This window comes from Oncorhynchus keta, unplaced genomic scaffold (genome assembly GCF_023373465.1).
Source record: "Oncorhynchus keta strain PuntledgeMale-10-30-2019 unplaced genomic scaffold, Oket_V2 Un_contig_2878_pilon_pilon, whole genome shotgun sequence".
NCBI classification, from domain to species: Eukaryota; Metazoa; Chordata; class Actinopteri; order Salmoniformes; family Salmonidae; genus Oncorhynchus; species Oncorhynchus keta.
This window is the reverse complement of record NW_026286225.1, coordinates 30,439-54,538: the sequence shown is the minus strand read 5'-3', so window position 1 is coordinate 54,538 and position 24,100 is coordinate 30,439. Positions and strand designations below refer to the sequence as shown.

The 24,100-nt window shown below is 46.9% G+C and overlaps 2 long non-coding RNA genes across 6 annotated transcripts; both read left to right on the top strand.

Moving 5' to 3' along the window:
• The first annotated feature begins 4,615 nt into the window (after window positions 1–4,615).
• Window positions 4,616–5,157, top strand: LOC127923208 (uncharacterized). Of its 5 annotated transcripts, none has more exons than XR_008113686.1 (3): window positions 4,616–4,797; window positions 4,848–5,022; window positions 5,073–5,148. It is a non-coding gene; the product is annotated as an uncharacterized LOC127923208 (long non-coding RNA). The 5 variants fall into 5 exon arrangements; XR_008113685.1 differs by having other exon boundaries at window positions 4,620–4,797; window positions 4,848–4,947; window positions 5,073–5,157; XR_008113684.1 differs by having other exon boundaries at window positions 4,620–4,772.
• Window positions 5,158–6,427: 1,270 nt separating this feature from the next.
• On the top strand, window positions 6,428–7,517 carry LOC127923205 (uncharacterized). The gene is made up of 3 exons (XR_008113681.1): window positions 6,428–6,457; window positions 6,665–6,882; window positions 7,459–7,517. It is a non-coding gene; the product is annotated as an uncharacterized LOC127923205 (long non-coding RNA).
• Window positions 7,518–24,100: the final 16,583 nt, after the last annotated feature.

Below are 24,100 nucleotides of genomic sequence, written 5' to 3'. Positions count from 1 at the left end.
TTGAATTGCTAATCAAAGGAGCTCTCTTGTTATTTTGAAGCTGTATAATTTGAGTCGTCACAGTGGAAGTGTAGCGTCAGTGATTTTAATGTCAATTCATCTTCCTTTTCTCTTTGGACTCTTTCTCGGCTGAACCCTTCAGTGCAGCATCTGAATGGGGTCTTATACCTCCCCTCGGTTTGACCCGTTTGTTTTGTTGTTTAAATCTACAAGAGGAAGGGGCCTCTAATTGTTGCAGCTCTATTTTGAATTTTGACTCTTCCTAAATTAGGACCAATGATCAACTGGACCAAGTGTGTGTTCCAAATGGCACCCTATTCCCTATATAGTGCACTACGTTAGTGGGGCCCTATTCCCTATATAGCACTACTTTAGAGCAGGTCCCATAGGGCTTGGGTTAAAAGTATTGCACAGTGTATTAAATAGGGTGCCATTTGGGACATAATCCTAACTGTCTTGTCGGTCTCTTATTGAGGAAAAATAACTACATGGATGTGGAAAACAAACATCTGTTTTAAATAAATCAATGTTTTAAAACATGTTGTTTCTCTTTGGGTACTTTCTCTTGGTACATGTTTAGGACCAGGGTTGCATTCATTAGTGCACATGGTAGCAAAAATGTTTGCAATGGAAAACCAAGTTTTCTTATTGAACAAGTTCAGGTCGTCCCTCCCTGTTTCATTCCAGTTCTTCTGTTTGGTGCCTAGTGTATATGACTGAGCTGGTTTAGCAGGTCTTGGTAACGTGTGTCAATGTGCCCTGACATGAACCGAGGTTGGCAGCTGGCACTTTCCAGGGCATTCTGGGTGTTCATATCATCCAGGTACGAGAGACGGGTGCAGGTCGATGTGCCAACGGACCAAGGCTGACTCTCCCGTTTTACTTTCTTCAGGGATGGAATTATCCAGAATAAAACTCTTGTGTTTGGCTTTCTCTCAGTTGCTAACAATGTAGGAAAGGAAACAAGAAGGTGGAAGCTTTAAGAAGATTTGGCCACTGTCCAAACAAAAGAGCACCCTTACCAAACAGTTTTCTTAAAAATATACTTTAATACAACAGCTGCATATAAATATTAAAATATACATTATAATGGTGTACAGTACACTCACACAAAACAAAAACAAATATTAGGCTTTATTTGTACGGCATTTTGTACTTTTTTTTTCTTGCTGCTTTTTAATGTTAAAAAAAAAAGTTATTCCTTTCTGTATTTTGCCAATCCAAAGCGTTTATTGTACTATTGTGATTATTGTAGGTTATTGAAAACGGAGAGGGGGTTAGAGGAGTTGTGAAAGGATATGGGGGTGCTGTACATGACATGATGACACTGTGTTCTGGAATGTATCCTGTTTGTAGTCCAGAAGAAATGTTTACAGTTCCAAAAGAGCTTGTGTCCTAGAATCTGTGTTCTAGAATGTCCATTCCTCTTCTTACTTCGCTCTGTTAGAAAATCATTGGTTTGGGTATCATTTGTCTTCCTCTGTCTGTGTGTCTGACAGTCCTGATGGGTTTTGGGTAAAAAAAATAGTCTCCGAGCTCTCCGTCTCTCCTGTCTCGGGCGTCACGTCATCTTTGAAACAGGAGAGGGCCTCCAGTCTCTGGGAGGACAATGTGAGTCTGTAGTGTGTGTGTGTGTGAGTGAGAGAAAGTCTTCAGTTCAGGACCAGTCACTGAGGGGTTCGCTGTAGTCCCACCAGGGTCATCTTACATCCGAGCCCATTCAGGCTTCCCAAACAAAGCACACACAAGCCTTCTTCAGCTCTCTCTCTCACACACACACACACAGACACACACACACACACACACACACACACTGATTGAGCTAAGGTGGAATTCACCTCAGACAGTGAATGGAGAAATCGTGTTCTCCACCTACAGAAGACCAACTAGATTAGAACACGAGGTAATGCTCCATTCTTCCTGGTATGAACATGGAAAAAGTAGCAAGAATACTTTGTATTGTTGTCAACCTCGTTATAACATACTACAGTATAGGCCTAGACATTTGGCAGAAAAATGCATCCTACAGATGTGTAATACAGTGCTCACACTTGTTGAACCGTCTGTCAGTTCAAACTGGATTCAGCCCTTGTTGTCGATTTGCTCAAAGGCATTCTAGAACTGGGTTTCTAAAGGCAGTATTATCAGGAAGGATCCGTCTCTGGGATCGGCTAGCTCTCCCTGTTGGTATGTCAGAGCCCACTCGTTTAGTTTCCCTTTAGTGTGAGGCTGTGTTAGACCAAGGGAGCTAGGTAAATGGCTGGTCTGAAATAGCACCTATTCCTATAGGGGACTACTTTAGACCAGCGCCCTACAACCTGAGTCCTATGGGCCCTGGTGAAAAGTAGTGCACTATATCTTGAACAGGAGTCAGTTCGGATGCACCCAATCTGTGATCGACCAGATGGCTGGCTTGTCCCCCATATGCCAGGTGGCAAATCGGGCTGAAGGTGGAGATCTGACTCGACTACTTTCCCCTGGCACCCCCTTCTATTCAAGGTAAAACATAAACAGTGTTCTGAGAAGCAGAGTGAGTGGGAGGAATGCTAGCAGAGTGTAGAGAGAGTCCCTTGCCAAGACCTGCCGCCACTCCTGCTCCATCAAAGTTAACCCAAAACACAACCCATGAAACGGTACATGAACAGGAAGGGGAAAAACTAATCCAGTTAGTGTTGGCCTAAGTGGGAGGGAAAAAAACAACAGTTTGTGAGTTTGTTAGTTATTTCTACAGTTGTTGTTGTTGTTGCAGAAAGCAGCAGGAGGGCAGTGCTCCTGCCAGAGAAGAGATCATGTGACTGTTCTGGCACGGGTGTGTGTGTGTGGAGAAGAGAAGCCTCCCAGAGAAATATATAACCACAGTACAGTAACACTCACTCTCCACCATTTTACCAACACCGATGCGAGGCAATCCACCAAGGCTTGCATTCCAATTTCAATACTAACCAGCTCGAAAGACATGACAGAAATGACTTTATCAGGACCAGATTACAACCAGTTCTGGTAATAAACTAGTTGTAAATATGACTTCAACCAGCGTTTGCCCACTGGGTACACAACACTATCTGCCCACTACATTGCTCCATAATACATAGTATGGACATTTGGAACACAGAGGTCCTGACTTGGAGTTGAAGTTTCACTCAGTCGTGTATTGAAATCAATGGGAAAATGTCACTTACGCGGAAGTTACTATTCACCCTAAAAGAGATGATGATGATCATTACTAGCCACTGTGAGCTCAAATCACAACGTGTGTTTGTGAGTTCATCATGATACACATTATGAGTAGTGTTAAAAAACATTCAGAGAGCATTGTGTTGTTTTGGGCGATTTGGAAGAGGCCTGTCCCCTAGTAAGGTGCCTCAACGTAATGTCAGACCGGACTGTCCATTTGGTCGTCCTCTCCAGTGTCTCTTCTTTTAAATCCAGCCACCATCTGTCTTTGGCATCGTGTTCCCTTAGTGCTCCGGGCTGCATTCAGGACTACCAAAGTTACACGGGCGTTCCAGATTGAAGCCCGATAGGAGTTTTCACATTTTTGTACTGTGTAATAACCATCCCGTGTCCTCTTGCTCTGTTTGAAACTTTTACAATGCTGCATTCCTTCTTTCCTCTCCTCCTTGAAAATCATATCAGTGATAATGTCAAGGAAGAGAAGGATGTTTTTTACAGTATTGAAACAGGACATTGGTGTTTCTATGTATCTTCACAGCTCAGTTTGAGGACCATCACCACAGCAACAGCCGGTGCACCTGAGCGCCAAATAGTTGACGGTAAAGGACCCTTTAGCCCGCTGGTGGGGCGTTCTAATGGATGGACTTTCCATAGGTGAGAATGGAACATTGGCTCTGGAACGCAGCCCGGGTTTCTCAAGCTTGGTTCTCTTTGAAAAAACAAAACAGAACAGTATTGCTTAACATCGCCATGGTGATCTGTCACTCCCACTTCTGAAATTGTCCTGCCGTGTATTTATTTATTTCTTCTCTTGTTTGGTTGCTTTGACTTCGTACATCGTTGAGGAAAACCTACAGGCGTTTATTCCATGTTGGGTCAACATAAATTCATTGAAATGAAGTGGAAACAACGGTGATTCAACCAACCCGTGCCCAGTAGGTATGTTCATTGCTAGGTTGTTTTGTTCAGGCATACTTTAGGTTATGTGGCTCATAGATCTAGTAGGCACTTCAAACACAACATTTGCCTTTCAACGTTAAAGGCCCAGTGCAGACATTCCACTCTCTGTGATAATATATTTCCACAACATTTCCCTTTCAACGTTAAAGGCCCAGTGACAGAACAAAGTCAGGTATTTTTTCCTGTATTTGATATATAAAATGGCTCCAACTGACGGCACGGCAAGAAGGTACAGGAAGCGCCAAGTCTAGGATCCTTTCTAGGTTAACACAACATTGCTCTTTCTTAACAGCTTCTTCCCCAAGCCATAAGACTGATGAACAAAGTCAGGTACTTCATTTTCACCCAGAAATATTTGATATTAAGATAAAATGGCTCATTGGACCTTTAACACAACATTTCTTCTAGCACAACATTGTTCTTTCAAGTTAACACAACATTCAAGGTTAACACAACATTGTTCTTTCAACGTTGTTCTTTCTTTCAAGGTTAACACAACATTGTTCTTTCAAGGTTAACACAACATTGTTCTTTCAAGGTTAACACAACATTGCTCTTTCAAGGTTAACACAACATTGCTCTTTCTAGGTTAACACAACATTGCTCTTTCAAGGTTAACACAACATTGCTCTTTCAAGGTTAACACAACATTGCTCTTTCAAGGTTAACACAACATTGCTCTTTCAAGGTTAACACAACATTGCTCTTTCAAGGTTAACACAACATTGTTCTTTCAAGGTTAACACAACATTGCTCTTTCAAGGTTAACACAACATTGTTCTTTCAAGGTTAACACAACATTGCTCTTTCAAGGTTAACACAACATTGCTCTTTCAAGGTTAACACAACATTGCTCTTTCAAGGTTAACACAACATTGCTCTTTCAAGGTTAACACAACATTGCTCTTTCAAGGTTAACACAACATTGCTCTTTCAAGGTTAACACAACATTGCTCTTTCTAGGTTAACACAACATTGCTCTTTCTAGGTTAACACAACATTGCTCTTTCTAGGTTAACAGAATGTTCTGCCACATTGATGCTCAGGTGAAGTTAAATGTCACCAGAGCACCGTATATTATAGTATACTGAACCAAAAACCATATTCACCATTTACAGACCCAGACAACAATAGTTTCTGTTGCTGAAAACCATGACCAAATACAACAAATAGGCTGTCAATCAATCATCATGTTTTTTTTTTAAAGGTGCAGATACATGACTCTTTAGAAGGTGTTTGGTTGTACCCACCGCAGTGCAAATAGGTTTTGTGACTGGCGTGACCAACGACACTCTCTGGCCTTGAAAACACAATGTTCTCTGGTCTGCATCACGTCGGACTTCTGCTACAACACCACCTTTGGCTTGGCCAACAAAGGCAGCACCATAGAGGTAGAAAGAGGGCTGTAAAAAAATTAAAAAGATAGGCCCTCTTTCTAACTGTATGGGCAGAACAGAACTCAGACACTCTAGTCGCTAAAAGACCATCCCCACTTTGTGGGAGCATGGCTTTGTGAGTAAACAAAACACAAACAACTTTAACGACAAATGGAACAAAAACGCTCCACCACAATAGCTGTTGACTCTTGTTGCCTTTAAGAAAGGAAGGTGCACTACAGGTTGACATTAGGAGTGGGACGAAGCAGACGGCGTGGAGGACAGACGCATCCCTTAGTGTTCTGTTTATATCGAACACAAACACCCAGACAGCGTTATGCTGTAGCACTGAAGGGCAGACCTATAGGAGCTTTCAGTCACTTCCATAGAGATGGGAAAGTGCACCCTCTATTCATCTCTATGGGCATGTCCTGTATCAACGCTAGCCTTACCAACACTCCTCTCAGATTTAAATGTTAACAGTGATTTAATGAATGTCTGATTGATGTATCAAATCAACCTTTTTTTTGGCAATAATACAGGTAGCAAAAGGCATCCTTTTCATAAAGGATGTGTGAGGGTAAACATTAAAGCGATCAACGTTTTTAATTAATCAATTCAACTTCATCTTCAGATTGATGATACAATGATTGGAGTAGCGGCAGTAGGAGGGAGAGGGTTGGGTAACGGCAGTAGTAGGAGGGAGAGGGTTGGGTAACGGCAGTAGGAGGGAGAGGGTTGGGTAAACGGCAGTAGTAGGAGGGTTGGGTGCGGCAGGAGAGGGTTGGGTAAGGAGGGAGAGGGTTGGGTACGGCAGTAGTAGGGAGGGAGAGGGTTGGGTAGGGCAGTAGTAGAGGGTTGGGTAACAGCAGTAGTAGGAGGGAGGAGGGTTGGGTAACGGCAGTAGTAGGAGAGGAGTTGGGTAACGGCAGTAGTAGGAGGGAGAGGTTGGGTAGCGGCAGTAGTAGGAGGGAGAGGGTTGGGTAACGGCCGTAGTAGGAGGGAGAGGGTTGGGTAACGGCAGTAGTAGGAGGGAGAGGGTTGGGTAACGGCAGTAGTTGGGTAACGGCAGTAGGAGAGGGGTTGGGTAACGGCAGTAGTAGGAGGAGAGGGTTGGGTAACGGCAGTAGTTGGGTAGGCAGTAGGAGGGAGAGGGTTGGGTAACGGCAGTAGTAGGAGGGAGAGGGTTGGGTAACGGCAGTAGTAGGAGGGAGAGGGTTGGGTAACGGCAGTAGTAGGAGGGAGAGGGTTGGGTAACGGCAGTAGTAGGAGGGAGAGGGTTGGGTAACGGCAGTAGTAGGAGGGAGAGGGTTGGGTAACGGCAGTAGTAGGAGGGAGAGGGTTGGGTAACGGCAGTAGTAGGAGGGAGAGGGTTGGGTAACGGCAGTAGTAGGAGGGAGGGTTGGGGGTTGGGAGGGAGGGTTGGGTAACGGCAGTAGTAGGAGGGAGAGGGTTGGGTAACGGCGGTAGTAGGAGGGAGAGGGTTGGGTAACGGCAGTAGTAGGAGGAGAGGGTTGGGTAGGGTTGGAGGGAGAGGTTGGGTAACGGCAGTAGTAGGAGGGAGAGGGTTGGGTAACGGCAGTAGTAGGCAGTAGGGAGGAGGGGTTGGGTAGCGGCAGTAGTAGGAGGGAGAGGGTTGGGAGTAACGGCCGTTGTAGGGAGAGGGTTGGGTAGAGGGAGGTTGGGTAACGGCAGTAGTCGGAGTGAGAGGGTTGGGTGACGGCGGTAGTAGGAGGAGAGGGTTGGGTAACGGCAGTAGTAGGAGGGAGAGGGTTGGGTAACGGCAGTAGTAGGAGGGAGGGGTTGGGTAGGGCAGTAGTAGGAGGGAGATGGTTGGGTAACGGCAGTAGTAGGAGGGAGAGGGTTGGGTAACGGCAGTAGTAGGTGAGAGGGTTGGGTAACGGCAGTAGTAGGAGGGAGAGGGTTGGGTAGGCAGTAGGAGGGAGAGGTTGGGTAACGGCAGTAGTAGGAGGGAGAGGGTTGGGTAACGGCAGTAGTAGGAGGAGAGGGGTTGGGTAACGGCAGTAGTAGGAGTGAGGGTTGGGTAACTGCAGGGTTGGAGGGTTGGGTAACGGCAGTAGTAGGAGGGAGAGGGTTGGGTAACGGCAGTAGTAGGAGGAGAGGGGTTGGGTAGTAGGAGTGAGAGGGTTGGGTAACGGCAGTAGTAGGAGTGAGAGGTTGGGTAACAGCCGATCACTTCAGCTTTCATTTCAGTTCTTTGAAATGTCAGCTGTTCGTGTCATCTTTGGTCGGTTGGATTTAATAGCTACTTTTTAAAAAGTTAATTTTTTCTTTCTTCTAACTGTGACGAAAGCTCCGCAAGTCTTAGCTGCTACAGTTGCATTGATGTTTGGTGTGATCACAGTTCATCCTCTGTTGGTTCTGAGAGAAGGAACTTGCATTTTCAGGGTCATGTTCATTCGGGCACCTAACAAAACGTTTTAAGATGTTTTGCAATGGAAAAAACAAACATTTGCATTTCTTATTGGAGAAGTCAGGTAATATTCCCTGTTTCAGTCATTTTGTTACGTTTGGTGCCTGATGAACAGGACCCAGGTATTTCTCAAGGGGAATAGACAGGATACAGCTACGAATCAAAGTGCTCATCTATGCCCTCTGTGGCAAGCACCAATTATGTCGCTGGCTGGTCAAAAGAGGCTCATCCCACTGATCTTTACTAGCAGGGTTGATTCCAGGAGGGTGTAACCAAGCCTGCTAAACGTTGCAGATAGCAATGTTGTGAATAGAAAGACATTACTCCTGACTCTAGATGTCAGAGATGCATGTCTGTTCCATACAGTCTATTTTTTTTCTGAGCCTTCCAAGGAACGTTGTGGCCTACTGAACATGACCCCCACTTCTCTTTTTACCCTACCCTCATACCAACCCCCTGCCAACTTCTCTATCATCTACAAACAGTGCAATGTCTATTCATATAGGCACAATGGGATACCAATACAGTTTACTGAAGAAGGAGAGATTAAACCAACCACACACATTCATACTACACACACACGCACACACACACTCACATAGAGCCACAGATCAGCTGACTCACACACATGGTCAGCAGCTAGCCTGTGTTGGTGATTAGCTGAAGGTGAGGAGTTACAGAGCGCTACTGAAGAGACAGAAGGAAACAGAGCTGAAACAGAGGAGGATTGAACTCAAACCTCAGTCTCCCCCACCTCCTCCATCTGCTCCTCCCTCTCTTTCTCCATCCCTTTCTCCATCCACCTATTCTCCAGGTGACAGAGTATAGTGGGGGACGGTAGGAGTGGGTGGCTGTGTCCGAGGGGTGTCGCAGGGGCTGGTGGTGTTGGCCAGTCCATTAGGCAGCTGTCTCCTCTCCTGGTCAGGATGGGGCAGGGGTGATGGGGGTACATTAGGCAGCTGTCTCCTCTCGGTCCAGGTCCCGGGGTCAGGGTGATGGGGAGTACAGGCTGTCCCCTCTCCCGGTCCAGGGTGGGGCAGGGGGTACATTAGGCAGCTGTCCCCTCTCCCAGTGCAGGGGGTCTGTGTGTCTTTGCCCTTGGCCCCCAGCCTTGGTCAGCCCTCACCTCCACTCACCTCTTTGGTCAGGATCCACACAGATCTGGACAAAGGACTCTTTGAGGTTAGAATAGAGATACCTTTGTCCAGCCACTAGAGGACCTAGAGGACCTTTGAGAACACACAGATGTTGAGGTTAGAATAGAGATACAAGCTCTTTGGTCCGTCCAGCCACTAGAGGACCTGAGAACACACAGATGTTGAGGTTAAGAATAGAGATACATGCTCTTTGGTCCGTCAGCCACTAGGGACCTGAGAACACACAGATGTTGAGGTTAGAATAAGATACATGCTCTTTGGTCCGTCCAGCCACTAGAGGACCTGAGAACACACAGATGTTGAGGTTAGAATAGAGATGCTCTTTGGTCCACAGAAGAGGACCTGAGAACACACAGATCTTTTCCTTTTCCCCGTTGAACTCTGTGTCTTTACGCTTCTAATCTTCCCATCTCCTTCCCCTCTCTTCCTTTCCATCCGCCACCCCCTCCATCTACTTCTCTCCCTTCCTTTCCTCCGTCCCCCTCCCTCCATCTACCCCCTCCCTCCCACCCCCTTTCCTCCCTCCATCTACCCCCCTCCCTTCCTTTCCCTCCGCCCCACCTCCATCTACCCCTCTCCCTCCATCTTCATCTCTCCCCCTCTTTTTCCCTCCTCCTTTCCTTTCCCTTCCTTCCCTCCCTTCCTTCCTTTCCCTTTTCCTCTTCCCTCCATCCCCTCTCCCCATTCCTTCCCTTCCTCCTCCCTTTACCCCTCTCCCTCCCTTTCCCTTTACCTTACCTTCCCTTCCTCCGTCCCCTCCCTTTACCTCCTTTCCCTCCCTTCCTTTCCCTCTTCATCTCTCCCTTCCCTTCCCTCCCTTCCTTCCCTTCCTTTCCTCCCTTTCTCTCCCTTCCTTTCCCTCCCTCCCCTTTCCCTCCATCTCCCCTTCCTTCCTCCCCCCCCTCCATCTCTCCCTTCCTTTCCCTCCATCTACCCCTCCCTTCCTTTCCCTCCATCCATATCCTCTTCCTTTCCCTCCCTTCCTTCCTTTCCCTCCATCTCTCCCTTCCCCCTCCCTCCCTCCCTCCATTCCCTCCGTCCCTTTTCCCTTCTACCCCTCCCTTTTCCCTCCCTCCCACCTCCATCCCCCTTCCCTTCCTTTCCCTCCTTTCCTCCATCTACCTCTCCCCTTCCTTTCCCTCCGTCCCCTCCATCTCTTTCCTTTCCCTCTCCCTCCCTCTTCCCTCCCCCCTCTCCCTTCCTCCACCCCCTCCATCTACTCCCTTCCATCTACTCCCTTCCTTAACCCTCCATCTCTCCTCTTCCTTTCCCCTCCATCTCTCCCTGCCTTTCCTCCATCTCTCCTCCATCTACTTCCCCTTCCTTTCCCTCCCTTCCCTTTCCCTCCATCTTTCCACCTCCCTTCCCCTTCTCTCCCTCTGTCCCCCATCTCCTTCCTTTCCCTCCCTTTTTCCTCCCTTCCTTTCCCTCTGTCCCCTCCCTTCCTTTCTTTCCCTCCCTCCCTTTCTTTCCATTTCTTTCCCTTTCCCTCCATCTCTTTCCTCCTTCCTTTCCCTCCCTTTACCTCTCTTTCTTTCCCTCCCTTTACCTCCTTTCTTTCCCTCCCTTTACCTCCATTTCTTTCCCTCCATCTCTCCCCATCCTCCTTCCTCCATCTCTCCTTCCTTTCCTCCCCCCTCCATCCCTTCCTTTCCATCTCCATCTCTCCCTTCCTTTCCCTCCGTCCCCCTCCATCTACCACTCTCCCCTTTCCATCCCTCCCTCCATCCCTCCCTTTCCCTCCATCCCTCCCTCCATCCTTCCTTTCCTCCATCTCTCCCTCCCTTCCTTTCCCTCCATCTATCCCTCCCTTCCTTTCCCTCCATCTATCCCTTCCTTTCCCTCCCTTCCTTCCCTCCCTTTCTCTTTACCTCCCTTCCTTTCCTCCATCTCTCCTTCCATTCCCTCCATCTCTCCCTTCCATCCCTCCCTCCCTTCATTTCCATTCCCTTTCCTCCCTCCCTTCATTCCCTCCTCCCTTTCTCTTTACTCTCCCTTTCCCTCCATCTTCCCTTCTTTACCATCCCTTTCCCTCCCTTCCTCTTCCCTCCACTCTCCCTTCCATTCCCTCCCTTCCTTCCATTCCCTCCATCTCTCCCTTCCATCTCTCCTTCCTTCCCTCCTTCCCTCCCCTTCCATTCCCTCCATCTCTCCCTTCCATTCCCTCCATCTCTCCCCATTCATCCATCTCCCCCCCTTCCCTCCTGTTCCTTTAGTACCATCCCTTTCAGGCTGATATTTCTTGGGGCGGATGGTCAGGGGGCAGAACATAATTACAAATAATTAGTAGACTGGAAATTGACCACAAGAAGCCCAAACATACACTTTCCTGGTCAAAAGTTTTAGAGCACCTACTCATTCAGGGTTTTTCTTTATTTTCTACATTGTACAATAATAGTGAGGACATCAACACTATGAAAGAACACATATGGAATCATGTAGTAACCAAAAAAAGGTGTTAAACAAATCAAAATATATTTTATTCTTTAAATAGTCTGCTTTTGCCTTGATGACAGCTTTGTGCACTCTTGAAATTCTCTCAACCAGCTTCATGAGGTAGTCACCAGGAATACATTTCAAATAACAGGTGTACCTTCTTAAAAGATAATTTGTGGAATTTCTTTCCTTCTTAATGTATTTGAGCCAATCAGTTGTGTTGTGACATGGTAGAGGGTATACAGAATATTTACCCTATTTGGTAAAATATCCATATTATTATTATTAATATGGCAAGAACAGCTCAAATAAGCAAAGAGAAACAACAGTCCATCATTACTTTAAGACATGAAGGTCAGTCAATATGGAAAATGTCAAGAACTTTGAAAGTTCAAGTGCAGTTACAAAAACCATCAAGTGCTAAGATGACACTGGCTCTCATGAGGACCGCCACAGGAAAGGAAGACCCAGAGTTACCTCTGCTGCAGTGGATAAGCTCATTAGAGTTACCAGCCTCAGAAATTGCAGCCCAAATAAATTATTTACAAAGTTCAGGTAACAGACACATCTCAACATCAATTGTTCAGAGGAGACTGTGTGAATCAGGCCTTTGTGGTGAATTGCTGCAAAGAAACCACTACTAAAGGACACCAATAATATGAAGAGACTTGCTTGGGCCAAGAAACATAAGCATTGGACATTAGACCAGTGGAAATGTGTCCTTTGGTCTGGAGTCTAAATTGGAGATTTTTGGTTCCAACCGCCGTGTCTTTGTGAGATGTGGTGTGGGTGAACGGATGATCTCTGCATGTGTATTACCCACCGTGAAGCCTGGAGGAGGTGGTGTTATGGTGTGGGGGTGCTTTGCTGGTGACACTGCCTGTGATTTATTTAGAATTCAAAGCACACTTAACCAGCATGGCTACCACAGCATTCTGCAGCGTCGCCATCCCCATTTGATTTGGGTTTAGAGGGACTATCATTTGTTTTTCAACAGGACAATGACCCAACACACCTCCAGGCTGTGTAAGGGCTATTTTACCAAGAAGGAGAGTGATAACCCGGCCTCCACAATCCCCCGACCTCAACCAAATTGAGGTGGTTTGGGACGAGTTGGACCGCAGAGTGAAAGAAAAGCAGCCAATAAGTGCTCAGCGTATGTGGGAACTCCTTCAAGACCATTGGAAAAGCATTCCAGGTGAAGCTGGTTAAGAGAATGCAAAGTGTGCAAAGCTGTCATCCCCCCCCCCATCCTCCCTCCCTCCCTCACCACTGGACTCTTTCAGTATGTCCTCCAGTCTCTGGGTCATCCCTCGTTCATCTTTGTCCACCTCCTCTCCGCTGCGCTCCACCCTCTGACCAATCACGTCCTTGATCCTCAGCAACGCCCCCAAAAGGTTCTCTATATACACACACACACACATCAAAATCTGTTGAAGTAGCAGTATACTATTCAGTTCATAGTATAATGAAATCAATGTGCTCTATTTGAATGGGCTTCAGTTGGCAGGCAGTTAGAAGATGGATAATGCAGCATGATGTACGACAGTTCCCATAATGCTCTCTGTCTCCTAATACAGATAATAATCTCCCTGTAGGGGACACAGCCCTCCCCTCCTCTCACACACATCCTTCGCTCCAGATTTCCTTCTATTGCCTCCAAAGGACAGGCTCTCTGGGAGACACTAAACACACACACACACACAGACATACATACACACACACACACACACTACTTTGTAGAGTAATGGAGGTCAGGCTGTCCAGAGTTGGCAGGTGTCCCAGCTCCAGTCATTTTTGAAGTGAACTCCCCAGTCCACTGCTTATACACATGGAAACAAGAGGCTTGTACACACATATAAAATGAGGAGGAAGAGAGAGGGGAGTGTGTGTGTTTATGGGTTGATGGGGGTGAGAGAGAGGCAAGGAAGAGAGGGAGGAAATGAAGAGAGGGAGCAATGAGGTGAAACTCCTGCCTAGCCTCTAGCTCCTAGACCTCTGTTAGTGACGGATGGAGGGAAGGAGGGACCTAAGGCCAATCACAAGACTCGCCCCGTTCAGGCAGCGGAATGTTGGCCCGCCTTCTGGAATGTTTGGAATTCCAGCAACAAAAGAGCTGTTGGGAAGATTCCAACAGGTTAACCCGGGAGTTGCCAGGTTAGACTGGGGAAGCGGAGGGGAGATTTGACTGGGGGAGAGGATGGAGTGCAGAGGGAGATTGTCAGGTTTGGATGGGACTTGGTAGGGGAGGGAGGTGGGGAGGTTGCAGAGGAAAGGGGAGAAGAGGTTTTGAGTTGCCAGGTTTGGTTTGGGGGAGGGTAGGGTTGCCAGGTTTGGGTTTGAGGGAGGGTGTCAGGTTTGGTCAGAGGAGGGAAGGGGAGCCAGGTTTGGTTTGGGGAGGGGAGGGCTGGGTTTGGTTTGGGGGAGGGTAGGGTTGCCAGGTTTGGTTTGGGGAGGGTAGGGTTGCCAGGTTTGGTTTGGGGGAGGGTAGGGGCCAGGTTTGGTTTGGGGGAGGGTAGGGTTGCCAGGTTTGGTTTGGGGGAGGGTAGGGTTGCCAGGTTTGGTTTGGGGAGGGTAGGGTTGCCAGGTTTGGTTTGGGGAGGGTAGGGTTGCCAGGTTTGGTTTGGGGGAGGGTAGGGTTGCCAGGTTTGGTTTGGGGGAGGGTAGGGTTGCTAGGTTTATCTGGAGAGGAAAGGAGGGTTAGGTCCAACTAGGGAAAGAGGGAGGGAGGGTTACACTTCAGCTCCACTGGTAGGCCAGTGCTGTGTTGCATTCCCATCAGCGTCACTTCAATGTTCTACCTGATACACAGAGCGGGTTGTTTTACAGAGGAGAGGAGCAGCGGGGACAGCGTCTTGTTCTATGTTCCCCTACTGCTGTACCATAGAAACCATTATGCAGATGTACAATACAGAGATGGAGGATCTTCATTTGATCCGTCTTCTGTTGCTGAGAATTTTCCTGCACAGCAGGAAATTAAAACTTGCAGTGTATTCGAGGTTTACAAAGGCTTCTAAAGTTTGTAATTTCCATAAAAATGTCAGACTTATTTTGCCCTAATGTAAAAATGTATCAACCCCTACAAGAAATTATAATCCACATAATAATTCAGATTCCCTGTTGTTGCAGGATTATTTTCCACTGTAGCAAACTCAAAAATGAAGATCCTGCATCTGTAGCTTCCCAATGGGCACCACGTCATTTCAACGAGGAAATGTGGGTCATATTTGGTGTCTAGAAAACTGTAGGATATTACACCGTTATTTATCATTACCGCATGTCAGATGCATGAGAAATGAGCAAATGGACATGAAAACGGGTGGTATAGCCTACGCTCCAAAACGCCATGTGGGTGGACGAGAACACTGACATTTTGCCAAGGCAGAGAAGAGTGGCTGAAAGGCCCGCGGACAGCAGTGGACACATTCATTCTGTCTTTACACTTCTTGGTGTTTCGTGTAACAGACGTCCTTTCCATTCCCCGCTGCTGGGAGGTAATACGTTGTGAGTGGATGAGCACGGACAGCCTAGTAAAGGAGATCTGGGAAGGATTGTTTTACGAGCGCTGCTGGGGAGGTAATACGTTGTGAGTGGATGAGCACGGACAGCCTAGTAAAGGAGACCTGGGAAGGGATTGTTTTATGAACGCTGCTGGGAGGTAATATGTTGTGAGTGGATGAGCGGACGCCTAGACAGCCTGCTAGGTAATAGGAGAGCACGACAGGAAGGGATTGTTTTATGAACGCTGCTGGGAGGTAATACGTTGTGAGTGGATGAGCACGGACAGCCTAGTAAAGGAGACCTGGGGAAGGGATTGTTTTACGAACGCTGCTGGGAGGTAATACGTTGTGAGTGGATGAGCACGGACAGCCTAGTAAAGGAGACCTGGGAAGGGATTGTTTTACGAACGCTGCTGGGAGGTAATACGTTGTGAGTGGATGAGCACGGACAGCCTAGTAAAGGAGACCTGGGAAGGGATTGTTTCTGACGCTGCTGGGAGGTAATACGTTGTGAGTGGATGAGCGGACAGCCTAGTAAAGGAGACCTGGGAAGGGATTGTTTAGAACGCTGCTGGGAGGCACGTTGTGAGTGGATGAGCACGGACAGCCTAGTAAAGGAGACCTGGGAAGGGATTGTTTTACGAACGCTGCTGGGAGGTAATACGTTGTGAGTGGATGAGCACGGACAGCCTAGTAAAGGAGACCTGGGAAGGGATTGTTTTACTGAGCGCTGCTGGGAGGTAATACGTTGTGAGTGGATGAGCACGGGACAGCCTAGTAAAGGAGACCTGGGAAGGGATTGTTTTATGAACGCTGCTGGGAGGTAATACGTTGTGAGGGATGAGCACGGACAGCCTAGTAAAGGAGACCTGGGAAGGGATTGTTTGGTACAGAACGCTGCTGGGAGGTAATACGTTGTGAGTGGATGAGCACGGACAGCCTAGTAAAGGAGACCTGGGAAGGGATTGTTTTACTAACGCTGCTGGGAGGTAATACGTTGTGAGTGGATGAGCGGACAGCCTAGTAAAGGAGACCTGGAAGGATTGTTTTACAACCTAGGTAAACGTTGTGAGTGGATGGCACTGATGGCCTAGTAAAGGAGACCTGGGAAGGGGATTGTTTTACGAGCGCTGCTGGGAGGTAATACGTTGTGAGTGGATGAGCACGGACAGCCTAGTAAAGGAGACCTGGGAAGGGATTGTTTTACTGACGCTGCTGGGAGGTAATACGTGAGTGGATGAGCACGGACAGCTAGTAAAGGAGACCTGAAGGGATTGTTTATGAACGCTGCTGGGAGGTAATATGTTGTGAGTGGATGAGCGCGGACAGCCTAGTAAAGGAGACCTGGGAAGGGATTGTTTTACGAGCTGCTGGGAGGTAATATGTTGTGAGTGGATGAGCACGGACAGCCTAGTAAAGGAGACCTTGGAAGGGATTGTTTTATGAACGCTGCTGGGAGGTAATACGTTGTGGAGTGGATGAGCGCGGACAGCCTAGTAAAGGAGACCTGGGAAGGGATTGTTTTATGAACGCTGCTGGGGAGGTAATACGTTGTGAGTGGATGAGCACGGACAGCCTAGTAAAGGAGACCTGGAAGGATTGTTTTCCGAACGCTGCTGGGAGGTAATATGTTGTGAGTGGATGAGCACGGACAGCCTAGTAAAGGAGACCTGGGAAGGATTGTTTTACGAGCGCTGCTGGGAGGTAATACGTTGTGAGTGGATGAGCGGACAGCCTAGTAAAGGAGACCTGGGAAGGGATTGTTTACGAGCGCTGCTGGGAGGTAATATGTTGTGAGTGGATGAGCACGGACAGCCTAGTAAAGGAGACCTGGGAAGGGATTGTTTTACGAGCGCTGCTGGGAAGAAATGGATAATATGTTGTGAACCTGGATGACGCGGACAGCCTAGTAAAAGGAGATCCTGGGAAGGGATTGTTTTTGCCTGCTGGGAGACAATCGTTGTGAGTGGATGAGCACGGACAGCCTAGTAAAAGGTGTTATCACCATGCTTGCACCTGGACAAATCCCAGTGTTATCACTATGCTTTCAACCAGGACAAATCCCAGTGTTTCACTATGCTTTCAACAAAGACAATTCAACCTTTATCTTCTCAACTAACCGCCTAAAGACAAATCCCAGTGTTACTATGCTTTCAACCAGCCTCCTAAAAGAAAATCCCAGTGTTATCACTATGCTTTCAACCAGCCTCTAAAAGACAGCCCAGTGTTATCACTATGCTTTCAACCAACCGCCTAAAAAGGGATTGTTTATCACTATGCTTTCAACCAACTGCCTAAAGACTAATAATGGGAAAACAACGTCCCATGTTTTGGTTATGTCTAAATGGACTGCACTTTTCAAGCATTTAAACGCACAACACAGTTGAAGTGGGAATTAGTCAGAAATGAACGTATTACGCTGCTATCTGACAGCACAACCAAATGACCTGGATTGGATGGTGCAAGCGACAGCCTAGATTACAGATGGTGCAAGACCTCTGGATTACAGATGGTGCCGACCTCTGGATTACAGATGGTGCTCTGGAGGTCCCCTCTGGATACAGATGGTGCAAAATGGATTACAGATGGTAGCACCTCTGGATTACAGATGGTTCGACCTCTGGATTACAGATGGTGCTCACCTCTGGATTACAGACAAGCCAGAAGTACAGATGGTGCAAGCCCAGTGTTATCACTAACGCTGCTTTCAGATGGTTCAGCCTCCTTAAAGACAAATCCTCTGGATTACATGAGAAGACAGGTGATCAACTTTCAGGATGGGCCAGGCTGAATAAAGACAAATCCCAGTGTTATCACTATCTTTGAATTGTGCCAACAATTACAGACAACTCCTGGTTAACCCGAGCCACTGGCAAAAACGACCTTTGGATTACAGACCAGCGAATCTATTATTTGTTAAGACAAATCAGTGTTATCACTATGAGATGATTTCTGGAACCACTGACTGAGTCTGGACAAATCCAGTGTTATCACTAATCTCAACTCAAAAAGTTAAAGAACAGATCATAAACAACCAAGTGCTTATTTAACTTAGATGTTATCAACATATTAATAATTAACTTTCAACCAAATTGAAATCCTCCTAAACCCTAGACCAAATGTTTAGTTGGACCCCAGTGTTATCACTTTAGTTGGAAGGCTTTCTACTACAGTTACTTTGTCAGACCTTAGTTGGACTGGGCTGTTTACGGTCTTACAGAATTGTCTAGTATTAGTTGTAATAAACGACCTAGGTCTGGATTACAGATGGTGGATAGTTTTAGTTGACCACTGGCTTAAAAAAAAGTTTATTTTTGGATTGAATTGTCAGTTGGACCCTAGGTTGAATTGTCATATTACTTGATGGTAAGTTAAAAGGTTGAATTGTCTATGTTTAGTTGATAGGTTGAATTGTGTTTAGATGTAGGTTGGAATTTCTTTTTAGCTGGACCCTAGAGTCTATGTTTAGTTGACCCTAGGTTTTGTCTATGTTTAGTTGAAGGTTAATCATGTTGTGTTGGGTTGAATTGTCTATGTTTATCTCTAGGTTGAATTGTCAATGCTTAGTTGGACCCTAGAATTGTCTATGTTTAGACTAGGTTGAATTGTCTATGCTTAGACCTCTGTGTCTATTACAGATTGTCTATGTTTAGTTGGACCCTAGGTTGAATTGTCTATGCTTAGTTGGATAGGTTGACCTTGGAGATAATTGTCTATGTGTTGGCCAAACTATGTTTAGCTTGGTTGAATTGTCTAGATTAGGACCCTAGGTTGAATTGTCTATGTTTAGTTGGACCCTAGGTTGAATTGTCTATTTTTAGTTGACCTCTGTTGAATTGTCTATGTTTAGTTGAGGTTGAATTGTCTATGCTTAGTTGACCCTTGTCTATTTTTAGTTAAACCTCTAGGTTGAATTGTCAGATGGACCCTAGGTTGAATTGTCTATTTTTAGTTGGACCCTAGGTGAATTGTCTATGTTTAGTTGGACCCTAGGTTGAATTGTCTATGTTTAGTGGACCCTAGGTTGAATTGTCTATTTTAGTTGACTAGGTTGAATTGTCTATGTTTAGATGGACCCTAGGTTGAATCTATTTTTATTAAACCCTAGGTTGAATTGTCTATTTTTAGTTAAACCTAGGTTGAATTGTCTATTTTTAGTTAAACCTAGGTTGAATTGTCTATTTTTAGTTAAACCCTAGGTTGAATTGTCTATTTTTAGTTATCCTAGGTTGAATTGTCTATGTTTAGTTGACCTAGGTTGAATTCTATGTTTAGAAAACTCAGGGAATTGTCTATTTTTAGTTGGACCCTAGGTGAATTATTTTTAGTTGGTGCCAGGTTGAATTGTCTATTTTTAGTTGGACCCAGATTGAATTGTCTATTTTTAGTTGGACCCTAGGTTGAATTGTCTATTTTTATTGGACCCTAAGGTTGAATTGTCTATTTTTAGTTGGACCCTAGGTTGAATGGTCTATTTTTAGTTGGACCTAGGTTGAATTGTCTATTTTTAGTTTGGATCCTAGGCTGAATTGTCTATTTTTAGTTAAACCCTAGGTTGAATGGTCTATTTTTAGTTAATCCTAGGTGAATCTATGTTTAGTTGGACCCTAGGTTTGAATTGTCTATTTTTAGTTGGAACCCTAGGTTGAATTGTCTATTTTTAGAAACCCTAGGTTGAATTGATTTGGCCTTGGTTGAATGGTCTATTTTTAGTTAAACTCCTAGGTTGAATGGTCTATGTTTAGTTGGTCCCTAGGTTGAATTGTCTATTTTTAGTTGGATCCCTAGGTTGAATGGTCTATTTTTAGTTGGAAGGTTGAATGGTCAAGTGGTCTATTTTTATTTTAGTTGGATCCTAGGTTTAAAACAATAGCTGTTTGCACTTTGCAAATGCTGTATAGGCCTTAATAGTCTCATTGATGATACATTTAATTTAATTTGTGTGGAATGTATTTAGTTATTAAGAGATATCTCAATAATCATTCTCACCATAGCACATTGGTTAGGGTTGACAAGGTTTTGGGAAAAAGGGAAGGGTTTTGAAAAGGAGGCCTTGGTTGCCAGGTTTTGTAGAGGAAGGAAGGGAGAGCAGGGTTAGGGTTTTGCCCTTGGTTACCAGGTTTTGAAAGGAAGGAAAGGGAAAGGAGGCCTTGGTTGCCAGGTTTTATAGAGGAAGGAAAGGGAGAGGAGGCCTTGTTGCCCAGGTTTTAAAGAAGGAAGGAAAGGGAGATAGAGGAAGGAAAGGAGAGCAGGTTAGGGTTGCCAGGTTTTGAAAGGAAGGAAAGGAGGCCTTGGTTGCCATGTTTTATAGAGGAAGGAAAGGAGAGGAGGGTTAGGGTTGCCATGTTGGTACTAACCGTACTCCTGGTTGAGTCCCACAGCTTGATCTTGTTGGCTTCGTGTTGCGCTTTCTTCTTCAACCGACAGGCCCTGTGAACACACAAGTACTGTCAGGACACACTCCATCAGATTAGATAGATAGAGATGGTGTTGTTCTGTGGGCCTAACAACGAATAAACTTCTCTCCCTCCTCCCTTCCCTCCCCTCCCTCCGTACCTGGAAGCTAGTTTGTTCTTCTCTTTGGTGTGAGGCGTGCCCTGGCCACAACAGGCAGGTCGTTAACAGGACCCATCCCATCTATGGTGGCGGAGTTTTCGCATGTTCGCCGATGTTTGTGAGCTTCACAGGGTTAGGGTCAGGTCACTGGCGTCAGTCTTCCTCGCTTGCGCCTTCCTTTCCCTGAGGAGAGAGGGATGAGTTACGAACTACAGCACTAAGCACTCCGCGATAAGTTAATGACCGCAGAGGAAGAAGAAGTGACCTCTGGGTAGTGTACTAGGTAGTTTACGGTGCTAAGTAAGTTCTAGTGTGCTTACCTGGGTAGTAGTTTACAAGGTGTGCTAAGTAGTTCTAGTGTGCTTACCCTCTGCCAAGGGGTGTGTTTACAAGGTGTGCTAAGTAGTTCTAATGCTTACCCTCTCTGGGTAGTGTACTAGGTAGTTTACAAGGTGTGCTAACCCTCTTTGTAGTTCTAGTGTGCTTACTTACCTGCAGTGTACTAGGTAGTTTACAAGGTGTGTGCTATGTAGTTCTAGTGTGCTTACCCTCTCTGCCGTATGGGTAGTTTATGTGCTAGGTACTAGGGTACTAGGTAGTTTACAAGGTGTGCTAAGTAGTTCTAGTGTGCTTACCCTCTCTGGTAGGGTAGTTTACAAGGTGTGTGCTAGGGTGTGCTTACCTCTTTGCCGTATAGGTAGGTTTACAAGGTATTAGTGTAGTTCTAGTGTGCTTACCCTCTCTAGTGTACTAGGTAGTTTACAAGGGTACTAGGTAGGTGCTTACCCTCTCTCTGGATACTAGGTAGTTTACAAGGTGTGCTAAGTAGTGCTTACCCTCTCTGCGGTATAGGGTAATAGCGTGCTTACCCTCTCTGGGTATAGGGTACTAGTGTGCTTACCCTCTCTGCGGTATAGGGTACTAGGTAGGGTGCTAGTGTGCTTACCCTCTGCGGTATAGGGTACTAGGTAGGGGTACTAGCTAGTGTGCTTACCCTCTCTGCGGTATAGGATACTAGGTAGGGTGCTAGTGTGCTTACCCTCTCTAAGTACTAGGTGCTAGTGTGCCAGGTAGGTAGTGCTAGAGCTCCAGGAGAGGGACCATCGGACCTCCCCTCAGTCTTCTTCTGTCTCCCAGAGTCCCGTGCGTGAGCGTGGCGGTACTCCCAGAAACACCAACCTACTCTTCTGGGGCCGTTCCCTGGACCACCCCCTGCTCTGGTTCCACCTCTGGCGAGGGACAGGGACGTCAAAGATGATACACAGACACATACACACACACGTAGACACACACACACACACGTAGACACACACGTAGACACACACACACGTAGACACACACACACGAATACACACACACCGAATAGAAAAATATGTTAACATATGCGCACACACAACTAAATGCTCTATAAAAATAAACCCACACACACAAAAATAAGAAGATCTGCATAGGCAGCAGGTTCTTTCCCAATACATAATCCACTCCAGTGCTCCCAACATTCCTCCAGTCAGCACTCCATGTCCCTGTTCCCTGTAAACTGGGCTTCACCCCTGGCTTTCAACTGAGGCTGTCGGCTCAGACTGAGAGCCTTCACTGCTTGGTTATGTAGCTAGTGATGTGGCAGTGGTGTGTGTGTGTGTGGGGGACCAGGGTCAATCAGTCTGTCTCAAACACCTTGACTTCTAGAGGGAGTAACACAGACAGACACATATACACACCACCGGACAAAGACACACACACCACAGACCAGGCACACATACCGCTCACTCGCTCTCACATACACAGCCAGACCAGTGGAGGCTGCTGGGGAGGACGGATCATAATAATGTCTGGAACGGAGAAAATGGAAACCATGTTTGATCCATGGGACCATTCCACTGATTCTGCTCCAGCCTTTACCACCAGTCTCCTCCCCAATTAAGATGCCACCAACCTCCTGTGAGCCAGACACACACACACACACACACACACACACCGCCAGACAAACACACACACACACACACACATTCCGCCCAGACACAAATACACACACATACACATTCCGCCAGACACAAACACACACACACCGCCAGACAACACACACACACACCGCCAGACAAACACACACACACACACACACCGCCAGACAAACACACACACCGCCAGACAAACACACACACTCCGCCAGACAAACACACACACACACACACACACACTCCGCCAGACAAACACACACACACACACACACACACACACACACACACACACACACACACACACACACACACACACACACACACACACACACACCGCCAGACAAACACACACACACACACCGCCAGACAAACACACACACACACTCCGCCAGACAAACACACACACACACACACACCGCCAGACAAACACACACACACACACACACCGCCAGACAAACACACACACACCGCCAGACAAACACACACACACACACACAGCCAGACAAACACACACACACACTCCGCCAGACAAACACACACACACACACACACACTCCGCCAGACAAACACACACACCATACAACAATAGGAGTGTGACAATAGCCACCAAAACAAGGCAGAGTGATGTTTCATGAACACAATTCAGTTACTGTCTTGTCTGATATCAAATGGCTGAGATTGGCTCAACCGAAACATTTCAAATTTGCAGGAATGACAGAAGATACGCACAAGAAAATAGAGTAGAAAAAAAGTGACATAGCTATGACCTAATAGGTCATATCAAATCTCTGAGATGACATCATAAACTCCAGAACTCCAGAATCCAGAACTCCAGAACTCCAGAACTCACCAAATTCTGTTTCTGACGAGCTGGACAGTTCTGCTTCCACCGCAGTCTCATCCCCTGCTCCGTCCTCCCCCTTCCTCCTCCTCCTCTTCTTCCTCCTCCTCCTCCAACAATACCCCTTCTTGCTCTTCCCTCTCCTCCTCCTCCCTCTCTCCCTCCTCCAGCCCCTCTACCTCCTCTTCTGTCTCTGTCTCAGAGCTGGGGCTGGAGGGCGAGGGTCTATCCCCCCCCTGGGTCAGAGAGTAGTTGTGTTCCAACACTGACCCCCCCGGAAGAATCCCAGACGGCTCCGTCACCGCAGCAACTACTTCCGCCGCTGCCAACACAGCTGCGGCAACCTCCTCCTCCTCTGCCACCTGGTACACCTCCACCGTAGGAACCCTCATCCCCCCATCCTGTCCTCCTTTTTCTGTCACCCTTTCCATCGCCATGGTAACATCAAGTCCCACCTGCTCTCTGACCACCCTGCCTCTCTGGGCGTGGCCTAGACAGGGGTCGGGGGTCATTGTGATGCCGTTTCCGTGGAGATGCGTTATCATCATCGTGGTTACATGTGAGGTCTGCTGCTGAGCTATGGCCTGTGCCTTCCTCTTCCTCCCCTCCTCCTCTTCCTCCCGGGTCCCGCTCCAACGGCCCATCAGCACGGCGTCCTCGGTGCTCGCAAGCTCCCCCCTCGAGGCCCAGCTTGGTGTAGCGCGTGATGTC